Here is a 12,236-nt window from a genome sequence, read left to right as displayed (position 1 = left end):
TGTAACTCGTTACTACCCACCTCTGGAAACTTACCAGACTGGATGCTGAGATAGAATTACGTTCACCATTTATTGGAGGGAGAGTTTCTCTCATACCGTAACAACAAAAAATCCAATTCCTATTTTTCCTGCAGGGAGATGTGGACCATGGCAGAATATTCATGCACAGAAATATGCTTCATTGTTCAGTTCTGCAGTGGGATTCAAACTACAGACAGAAGATCTGTGGCATAAGGAAAGCCAACTTAAAACATAAACAATACATTTTCCATTCAGACACGGCTGAGAATTACAGCCTGGACTCCATGAATAAATGCCACAGGGATGTCAAGCAGCTTCAAACTGCCCTCTATTGTTAAAGCAGAGACCCCGACAAAAGACTTTGATCCACAGAAAGGGCTGAATATATATATATATATATATATATATATATATTCTGGCATGGTGATGAAAACATGTGAGGAAGCGGGATGAAAGTTCATCCAATTCAATTCATGCACAGATATCACCACATCTCAACCAGACTCCATGAAAGGAAAGAAGAGACGGAAACCATTCTAAGTCCTGCTTGTATCGGGGGTAACTGTAGTCCTATAATTACATCCTATTCCATTAAAGCCCTGTGATGAACTGGTGGTGTAACCTGCCTCTCGCCCTCTGGCAGCTGGGATCGGCTCCAGCTCCCCTCATGACCCTAAACAGGGGTACAGAAAACGGATGGATGCATTTTATGCTGCACCACGAACACCTTTGGTTACCTCATTACCAACAAGCAAATCATGTAAATCACTGAACTTTTCACAGGTACGAGCATAAAGATGCGGCTCCAATACTTTAGCAAAGAAGTGCTCATCTTATATTAGAACATATTACTTTGTTAACATGGTTTGAATCTTCAAAAACAAGAAAATAAAAGCAACAAAGAGCCAAAGATTTGGTCACAGATTGCTCCCACTCACCTCTTCAGTCCCAGTTAGCAGGGCTGAATGAAAATAATCAGGCATCACTGGACGGAATGATCTTTCTTTTCCTCAAAGAGCGATACTTAATATGCAAAAGATAAGATGTAACATAGTGAAGGAAGCGTGGAAGCTGCTTTAGCTCTTAGAGAAATCAAACAGTTCAGATTCTTTGACCAGTCCCACAGTCGTCTGTGGACAGATGTGCACAGGAACGTGTTACTTCTCTGTATTTGAGTCATTCTTACATATTCTTTATCTAAAATAGAGATATTTTCTGCACCAGTATTTTATTACCACAGATGATCAGCAGCAACAAACTTCGATATTATTCGTGAACATCAGCTCGAAATCTTCCAGAATCTAATAGAAATGTTCCTCCCATATCGTTTTAGCTCTGAGAGCTATTCGAGAACATAAAGCTGGGCTGTGTTCGAAACCGCATACTTCTCCTACTAACTTTCTGAGTTAGTATGCGAGTTTGAGTAAGCAGAAGTTCCCGGATGCATACTAGATTCTCTGAAATGTTGGGTATGCATCATGAGGTTACTACTCATACTCAAACTACCCAAGATGCAACGTAACGTGACGTCACCGATCGTCATTTCCTGTCAAAACGGCAGTTTCAAGCTAGCTACAACGAGGGTAGCTTCACTTCCTGTTTTCAAAACAAAAGCACCAATTGTATCCTAATGGCTTTCCCTATGATAAAAGGCAACGGGTATTTTATTTTGTGAAAATAACCGGAAGTGCGTTAGCTCATTAAAGCGCTAGCTTTAGTAGCGCCGAATTCGTGGGAACAAAATTGTAAACAGCCGGTATTTTGTCAGGTTTTCAACACGTTGGGGATCTAAACGACTACTTTCTCACCTGAAAATGTTTCAAATGTTGCTAAAGTTTACAGAGTTTAGAGCTTAAGAGAAATCAGCTTCAGGTTGGCTGATTTTGGCTCGGGCAGGAGCGAAATGCATTGTGGGTAATCACTCTGCATACTGTCTGATTGATGAGTATGTAGTTTGCAGTTTCGAACACAGCCCTGGTCTTCTGGAGATGTCCCAAAACAGCGGGGTTTAGTTATGGTCAGCAGGGGGCAGCGACGCCATCATCCAGAGGCAGAAAGTCCTGTTTTTTCCTCTTGTCTCTCTTCTAATCCGCATCAGCACCGAGTTTAACATGACTTCCTCCATGATGACTCTGTTTGCTCTGTGATTTTCAGGAGTGAGCTTCCCGGCAGCTCATTACGAAGCCTGTTCACACACCGAGGCTCTCGCTCAGAAAAGCTCATCTGGTTAAAGTGCTCAGCGGTGACCCTTAATCCCTCCACTTCCCCTCCAGAAGGCGGCTGGCGCTTCACAAACTCAACACAGTTCACAAATGAGCCGGAATACACAGACAGGCTGAAAGTTTCTGCAGTTTTTGCTTCGTGCAACAAGCAGAGAGACTTCAGCAACGCAAGCGCCGAAGAGGATGAAATACTACAGGTCAAAGAGGACAAATGGGGACCAAAAAAAGATTGAAAAAGAAGAATAACCACCACTTTAAAAGTAAAAACTTATTTTTTTAGATGTTTTTCCTTTAAATATTCTCAATTGACAGCGTGAAATTGTTAAAAATCTGTGTCCTGTCTGTGTTTAAGTTTAATTCTAAGTTTTTAATTCTAATAAGTTTAAGTTTAATTCAAGAAAACAGTAAAAAAAAATCTCAATTTTTCCCTAAAAAGAAACTAAGCATTTCTCTTTTCTCAAACATCAATGGAACAGGTGGCATTTCTGGATTTGTTTGGGACTATTTTCAGTATCGGATGTACTTTAAGTACTTTAATACCTTTGTTAAAGTGTGCCTGACCCCAGCCATTCTCCCCATTTCCTAGTTCTTCATTTGTACATCCTTGATTGCTCTCCGTGACTCATCTCCTTGTGTCTGAGCCAATCCAGAGGTGGCAGGCATCTAATAAAAGACGTCCTCACTTCTAAGCCATCATTTTAAACCTACTTCAATTAAATGCAACACAGCTTCGTTATCCAACTATCACTTTTCTGCAGCCCGCTGCTGTGTTCTATCATTTCTGTCAGATGGGGTTTAAGGTGTTTGTAAAGATGTGCAAATTATTTTAGATTCAGTTTAAATCTGGGATTAGTGTGTCAGGCACCTTTCCAACTCTCCCTCCAATAAATGGCGTCCAACCCTATAACCCCCCAGGTGCATTCAGGGCATCTTTCTAAACGTTTTGCTGAAATCGATGGCAGAGAACTCAGGAGAAAGAAGGAGAGGAGGCATAAATGAGACAAATGGAATAAGCTCAACTACAAAGACTACGGTGAGAGATGGCCCTACTGACTCGTATCATTCTGCATGTAAATCTCATCATTTCAGCTCATTTATATACATGAGAGCAACGGATGAATAATCTTGCTGTAATGCGTTAGTTGTAAGAGGTTATACGATCAGCAGTGTCTCCTAAACTACAGCCAGCAGAAGATGTTTCACTTATCTAAATGATTATATCCAACTGGATTACAGCTTTAAAGGGACAGTTCGCCTCTTTTGACACGGTCTATCCCTTTAAATGCACTTCCTGGTTAAGCTGCAAGGTAGCCCTGGAATCCAGCAAGAAGAGACATTCACACTTCAGGGGGCTTAATTTGCCTTATTGTACTCTATTTTGTTATTCTTGTAGTTATTTTACTTTATTTACTTTGCATATTGATCTTATTTGTAAAGCACTTTGAGCTAAATTTTGTGTAAGAAAGGTGCTATATAAATAAATTATTATTATTATATTATTATTATTATATTATTTACTTCACATCTTCGACCTGAGTGGAAACACAACAGATTCAGAGGGAAATAACACAATTTTTTGTGCTTTTTGTTGTCTGTCATCATCTCCTTTTTGCTTTCCTTTGAGCTAAAATGAAGCTAACATTGAGAACATCGATATGATGCATAGAGTTGACAGTTTTAAATATTTAGGGGTATGGCTTGACTCTAACCTTTCATTCAAACCTCATATTGATCATATACTGCATAAAGTAAACTTTGGTCTCGGTACTCTTTACCGCTCTCGTCACTGTTTTACCTTAAAAGTTAGGAAAAAACTTGCTACTCAACTGCTATTTCCCTTATTAGACTATTGTGACGTTGTTTATCTCAATGCTCCGAAATCTGTTCTAGCCCCGCTAAACACTGCTTACAATAGAATGTGTAGATTTATTCTCGGTATTGATTTCCATACACACCACTGTGCACTGTACCTAAACCTCAATCTCCCTTCTCCTGACTTGAGAAGACATTTGCACTGGCTTGAGTTTATTTATAAAAGTTTCAACTTTAATTTCCCCCCATATTTGAAACAGTATCTCTTTCGTTTTACATCAACCCACCAAGTTAGACATACCTCTCAGCTCTTCTTCACCGTTCCTCTAGTTAAAAAGGCCATCGGCAAAAGAGCCTTCAAATTTAAAGCTCCTGCTGATTGAAATAACTTACCTGCTACCATCAGATCTCTCCCTACTCTGACTTTGTTCAAGCGTGCATTGTCGTCTCACCTCAAGGTTGAATGTTCTTGTATGACCTGAAGTACTTTATTGTTTAAGGGTTGTTGAGGCTCCATCTTATTTCACCATCTCCTCATGAGATGACTCACCTTTTGCCCATTTCTAAGTCTTTATTGTTATGATTTTGTATATATAGTACAGCTACTTTATTTTACTTTACTTTACTTTACCCCATGATATGCATTCAATGTAACTGCCTATAATGTATTATCATGTGCTGTATGCTTAGGCTGAATGTTTGTATTTTCTTGGTTATTTCTTCCGATGTATGTGTGTGAATGTTGTTTGTATGTTGTACTTGTTTGTTATTTGTTTTCTTGGGACCCCCTTGAAAACGAGGTGATTCACCTCAAGGGGTTTATCCTAATAAAGAAATTTGAATATATCCACATGAGAGTTAGAGCCGAATGCTTTGGATTCCTTTTGTTCGCAGCCACAGAGGAGAAAGAAACAAACAAAAAGCCTCGTGCAGCTGCAGGAAAACGCAGAACATACAGAGAAAAGATGTGGACAACCAACATCTGTTGCATCTTTCTGTAGTCTGCTCCTGAGTGAGATACCTTCTGACATGTTTGGAGAAGATTTTCTTCTTGGAGAAGAGTTAGCTGGCAGTGATCCTTTGAGCTAGCTAAATAATCACATAATTGGATTGGATTTTGTGATGCAAATGTATTACTCTGTTGAACTCATATTGTTTTGGGAAGCAAAACGCTTTATTTTTTAAACCTCAGCCAACTAGCCGGAACTACCTTCATCCAGGCAAGGCATCTTTATTTATGCAGCGCATTTCATACCACAGGCAACTCAATGTGCTTTACATAAAGACAAGCAATTTAAAGAGGAAAAAAATAGAATGAAAATTTAAACACAGTTAAAAGCAATCAAAGAAGAGTGGAAAAAATATATATATAAACTCAACCATAAGCACACCGTAAGAGAAATGTTTTCAACCTGGATTTAAAAGTGCTCACAGTTGGGGCTGATCGCCAAAACGAGGCTGGAACTCTGCTCACAGGACGCAGCAGGGGGTAAGAAGATGTTCAGAAATGATGTTGCTGATATGGGATGTTACACAGCTTCATGTCAAAAGAGGCGAACTGTCCCTTTAAATTACTAAACGCACAGAAGCACGACATTCAGACTATGACATCATGAAGGAATCGTACCAGAGACAAAAATGTACCAAATATGAACACTAAAACATTTAGAAAATGCTAGAACATAAGGAACTGCTTTCCTGCGTTTGTGCCATGAGAACATAAAACTGGCAGCTTTATTATTCAGCTTTTTCCATTCGATGACAAATGATCTTGCCCAGTTGTGACTGAATCTGTGCACACCTGCTGAGTCCTCAGACTCCCGTTGAGGCCGTTCACTCCACACACAGAGCTCAGACTGTAGAAACAGTACCAGCCATGTAATCACAGCAGGCAATGATGATTGAAATCATCTCGATGACTGAGATCATCTCGATGATTGGTTCACACCTCTACCTTTTCTAAATTACAGGCATTATAAACAGCAGCATGGAGCAGCTGCTGATGTCACAAAGTCGGCTGAAAGTTTTCCCTGCTGCTCGACTGACCAGGCACCGGTCTCCACTGCCAACTGGCGTTCAGCTCTTTCTTTACGGACGTCATACGTGTGCATAAAGTGAGGATATCCGTCCGTATACCCAAATCTGGTCAGGGTTACAGTCGGTGCCGAGCCAACTCACAAAGAGGAGTTAGAACAGAGTTTATTTACAGGTGCGTGGCGTTGGAAGCCAGAGGGAGGATCCGGGTAAACGTGGCCCTCAGAGAGGAGGGAGACGGTTAGTGAGGAGCCGATAAGGTGATCTGTCCAGAAAAAGCCGCATTCCCACTGTAGTAACCGTCAGCAGTTCCTAGAACCTTTTCAGGAACGGGGCCGTTTTTACCCTCATTCGGACATACAGGAACTGGGGACCACGGCCCTCGGAAACTAGGGACCACGGCCCTCGGGAACTAGGGACCGCGGCCCTCGGGAACTAGGGACCGCGGCCATCGGGAACTAGGGACCGCGGCCCTCGGGAACTAGGGACCGCGGCCCTCGGGAACTCGGGACCGCGGCCCTCGGGAACTAGGGACCGCGGCCCTCGGGAACTAGGGACCGCGGCCCTCGGGAACTCGGGACCCCGGCCATCGGGAACTCGGGACCGCGGCCCTCGGGAACTCGGGACCGCGGCCCTCGGGAACTAGGGACCGCGGCCCTCGGGAACTCGGGACCACGGCCCTCGGGAACTAGGGACCACGGCCATCGGGAACTAGGGACCACGGCCATCGGGAACTAGGGACCACGGCCCTCGGGAACTCGGGACCACGGCCCTCGGGAACTAGGGACCACGGCCCTCGGGAACTAGGGACCATGGCCCTCGGGAACTAGGGACCACGGCCATCGGGAACTAGGGACCACGGCCATCGGGAACTAGGGACCACGGCCATCGGGAACTCGGAACCACGGCCCTCGGGAACTAGGGACCACGGCCCTCGGGAACTAGGGACCACGGCCCTCGGGAACTCGGGACCACGGCCCTCGGGAACTAGGGACCACGGCCCTCGGAAAGTAGGGACCACGGCCCTCGGGAACTCGGGACCACGGCCCTCGGAAAGTAGGGACCACGGCCCTCGGGAACTCGGGACCACGGCCCTCGGGAACTAGGGACCACGGCCCTCGGGAACTAGGGACCACGGCCCTCGGGAACTCGGGACCACGGCCCTCGGGAACTCGGGACCACGGCCCTCAGGAACTAGGGTGTGTAGACCGAAGTGCAGACTGTGCAGTCCGCTGCTTCTGAGCAGCAAACACCGTAACAGGCGCGGCAGGCGGCAGCAGGCAGTGATACGAAAGGAGAGAAAATAGGGCCAAGCGATTGTGAGGTCTGACTTTTTCCTGGAGAACCATTTTGTGATGCAAATGTATTACTCTGTTGAACGCATATTGTTCTGAGAAGCAAAACGCTTTATTTTTTAAACCCCAGCCAACTAGCCGGACTACCTTCATCAACACCAAAACGAGGCTGGAACTCTGCTCACAGGACGCAGCAGGGGGTAAGAAGATGTTCAGAAATGTATTGCTGATATGGGATGTCACACAGCTTCATGTCAAAAGAGGCGAACTATCCCTTTAAGCACAATCCCAGGCCTGAGAAACAGATGTTTCAGACTGAAACCAAACATGAAGCTTCCTCTTTCAGTCCCACAGAATAGGAGGCAGATTTTTTTATTGATGTGTGCCAATATGTAGCCCCGGTACTTCCTGCTCTCTTGGTAATAAGAAAACTTATTCTTGTACTTATACTTATTACCCTTCGTGCCTTCAGCATCTGTCCAAGTCCTCAACCACAGTACTGCAACTTAAAAATCTCCTTCAACTGAATCGGGTCTGACACATTAACGGTGTGAAAGACACCAGTTCACAAAACAAATGAACAGTTTTACAAGATGCAACAACAGAATACAAAACAAGATTTTGAGAAGCCGGAGTCAAACCACCGACCCTCTGATTGGTGGGCGACCGCTCCGCCTCCTGAGCTACAGCCGCCCCAAAGTGCTCCATACTCCAAAAAACTGTGAAATGTCCCTTTTTACCTGTTTTTTACTTAAATCCAAAGCAGAATTTCTCATTGTGTTGCAGTATTCAGCAGAGTTAATATCTGAGTCCTTTATTGGGACTAAATCCCTCAGCAGAATCAAACAATATCTTTTTTTTACTGTATTATTTGCTTCATGAGCAGTAAAGAACCCATTCCTGCTCATTTCAATACAACAACAGGACTGTTGCAAAGTTAGAAATGACTTTACAGGCACAGAAGCTCCGAAATAACGTTCAGAAAATCCTGTTAATATTCTAGAGCTGTGGCTCTAATAAACTCAGATGACTCTGCTGCCCGTCTGGCAGCTAATTAGCATTTTATCACTCAGAAAATTAATCAGCCAATCTTTGACATCCACATATCATCGCTGACAGATTTCACTCGGTCTGCTTCTAACACTAAAACACGACAGAGCAGCTGTTCACATCTACACAGCTTCTTTTTTTAAATTCAGTCTAAGCATCCTGACAGAAATCTTTAGCAATTTATGCTAAATATGTCCGATTTATGGTAGTTTTTGGAATCACCATTGGAGAGTTGTTCATTAAGCTTTTTGTATTTTGTAAGAAAATAAGCAGATACGCCACAAAACAACTTTGTTTAACAGCTAAACAATCTGTCTTTGTAAAAAAAAAACATGCTGTAAGAAATTTAAAGATAGTTGCAGGAACTTTTTCTTCAATCACGAGGAATAAATGGATGGATTCAACTTGTAATACGTATTATCATACATTAAAGCTGCCTGCACAAAGATGTGGAAGTGGCAGTTTAGATGTAATTACCTCTAAAGGTTCTTCTCCCCGTGTGTTGTGTTCTCCCTGCTGCAGAATGAGCACACTGTTTGCTAATTCCCCTAAAATGAGCCCTGAATGGATCTGACAGCACTCTGTTCACTAACTGACAGCCAATTAGCCCAGTTTCCTCATGGAAATGAAACAGATATTATTCTTGGACTGGGAATCAATGTGACACGTTTTCACTGTTGGACTGCTTGGAAAAACTCTGCATTTCAGCTCATTTCCACTGTAACAATAAGACACATTTCCAATCATAACACGTTTGCAGACATGGGACATTTTTTGATGAAAGGAGCATTTATGATGCCATTTTTTTTAATTTTATTAGATGTAAAGCATCTTTTGGTGTCTCTAACAACACATTCGACTTCCTGTTTGCGTTGTGCTCCTTTCTTTGGTTGATGATTTATCCGAGACCTTCCTTCTCAGCAGAAGCGGTGAACTATATTTACAAGCTTCCAACAACATCCCAGTATTAAGGTAAATGTGGTCTAAATTGAAAATGTATTGGCTGTGTTGTTTCTTTTTTTGTGGGATGTTTTACATGTAGAAATGCATATTTGCAAAAGGGGACTTTAGTATGTTGTGGTAAAAGTGGCTCTAACCTTGATTTTGCTGCCAATGCCACTGAATCAAGCAAACGTAACGAGAGTGGGAGATCATTCCAGAGCCGCGGAGCGACGGCCTGGAAGGAGCGATCTCCTCGTGTCTTAAAACGAGTGCGAGGGACCAGGAGAAGATTTTGGTCCTCTGACCTCAGTCTTCGCGAGGGAGTGTACGGACACAAAAGGGCTCTAATGTAGGAAGGAGCCTGACCATGGAGAGCTCTGAAAGTCAGCACCAGGATTTTGAAATTAAAACGAAAAGCCACTGGAAGCCAATGAAGGGACTTAAGAATGGGAGTAATATGGGCCCTTCTGTTTGTGCGGGTCAGTAACCTCGCTGCAGAATTTTGGACGTGCTTTTTTTTTATACTTTCTTTTTATTGTTTTTCTTTAGCAGTGTATAACATTGTGCAAGGGGAAGGGGAGAAACAAATAAAAAACAAAAAAAGTGAAAAAGAACATGTTGGATCACCATGTTTCTACAGTTTGATCAATTTTTGATGTCATGTGATTGTCCTTGTCCTGTCATTTTTATGTATTCAGTCCATTTCTCCCACTTCCGGCAGTATTGATCTTCTTGGGTCCTTGTTTTACAAGTCAGATGTTCCATAATATGTATTTCCTCCATAACTTTCAACCAATCTTCCTGGGATGGTGGGTCTGTCTTGTACCATTTTCTTGTACAGTAATTGCCTTTTTACAGGCTACTAACACAATTTTCAATATGTATCTATCATCTTTCAACACAACATTTTCCGTAATAACACCAAAATATAATAATGTACCGGTTCCCCCTTCTCATTTGGCTGAAAGCCAAAATGCTCCCAAAGTAACATTTAGTTTTGATACCAGTGCAACTGCCATCGTCTCCTTCTCGACGTGCGCTGTGGTGAGATCAGGTGACGTGCGGTGATGGCGGTGGGCTTCTTCATATCGCGATATTTCATTTTTGCGGTTACCGCGACAACCCTACTTGATGCTTTCGGTTGTTGCAATCAAGACGCTGTCATTTGCACAAAAAGGGGCGTGACCTAAATGTCGTCCGATAAAAAATAATTTCACAGCTCAATAATAAATCGTTGGTAATAACGATGGTGGGAACAGCGGCGTCAATTCAGCCAAAGCTAAGGTACGGCAAAGTCACTATAGTCACATGACTACGGTATCGATCAATAAATATACATGCTCAGCAAATAATCACCACAAACGTCTGCTATGTAGCTTATCTGTGTGCAAATGCAGTCTCACTCAAATAGCCGCTAGCATAACAATGGACTCGTCTCCGTCTCCCTGTTAGCATTAGCATTAGCGGCTAACAGCCTGAATCCCGCCTTCACTACCTGGTCCTCCTTCCTCCGCCGCTGGGGCAACATTGGACCCATCATCACCCTTTTGTTGGTGATAAATAAATCTAAAGTTTTCTGCTTCCTTTTAATATTTTACATTGATTAGCAAACAACAAATCCCGCTAATAACATCCGCGTTGACCTCCAGGCTTCGTCATCTCGTGGGAGATACCACATTTCAAAAGGGGATACAAGTGTTGGGGGAAGATGATACTTAGATAAATTGATTGTGTTGTTCAGAATTTCAATTGTAGTTCATTTATATGTATTAAATAATACAATAATCAATACAAATTGACACAGAGTAATTCTATAAATTAATAATAAAAAACACAGAACATTTACATTTTCCCCTGGAGCCGAGGTGTGGCATCTGCCATAACCAATTGACGCCCATGGCGGGTAACACTTAACCAGTAAGTCTGGGGATCTGAATGCCTTTCACAATAAATTTAAAGGATTTGTGATGGAATCAAATGTACAATCATGACCCTCGCTGTCAATTCAATAAATGGTAAATGCTCTGTGCTGATGAAGCACCTTTTAACCACAGCCAGGTCCACCCGCTCCCCCAGCAGAGCAGCAGCCTAACCACTCCTAATTCATTAATACAGTTAATCACAGCAACAAGGGGAGGTAGTCGAGATGTACAAATCACTTAATTCAGTCTGTAATAAAGAGGGAGAGGCATGCAGGAGAAGACGAGACAAAGAAAGGGGAAAAGAGGAAAACTGGGAGGCAAACTCCGAGGAGATGCAGCAGAGAACTGATGAATAGGAGGAAGCCGATATAATTTGCCTGTCAGAATTAATTTGGGCAAGACTGGTGACGCACACTCACACACACAGTTTTAATTCCAGAATCTCATTTCAGATCTGATTAATTACTCTCTCACGCTTGACAAAGAAAATCAGCAGCAAAAGTGAAGGGATTAACACGCATGCAGACACACACCCACAAAGATGGGGAATGCATTATTAATCTGGGCTGCTTTAGGTTCTTGTTTCCAATTGAAAACGCAACAGATGCACATCATATCAACAAAAACAGCTTGTGTCCGTCTGTGTGTGTCAAAGAGCTGAGAGTTGTCCATTTCTGAAGCTCGGGACACACTTGATGAGAGATTTAACCTTCATTCTTCAGCACAAATCCCCACTCGTTACAGCAGAGATACTCATTACGCGGCTCGCACTCGCATAGTAGCTGATAACAGTATGGTAACAATAACAATACATTTTTTCAAATAACACACAGCAAATACTGCACAGTATTAAGTATTTTTATTAAGTTTTCGTTTTTGTAGTATTAAGTATGTTTATTAAGTATTAATTAAGGCTTAATGGTGTTTCCTAAAGGGAG

Source organism: Odontesthes bonariensis, chromosome 22, assembly GCF_027942865.1.
Source record: "Odontesthes bonariensis isolate fOdoBon6 chromosome 22, fOdoBon6.hap1, whole genome shotgun sequence".
Classification (NCBI taxonomy): domain Eukaryota; kingdom Metazoa; phylum Chordata; class Actinopteri; order Atheriniformes; family Atherinopsidae; genus Odontesthes; species Odontesthes bonariensis.
Note: the sequence above shows the minus strand (reverse complement) of the source record.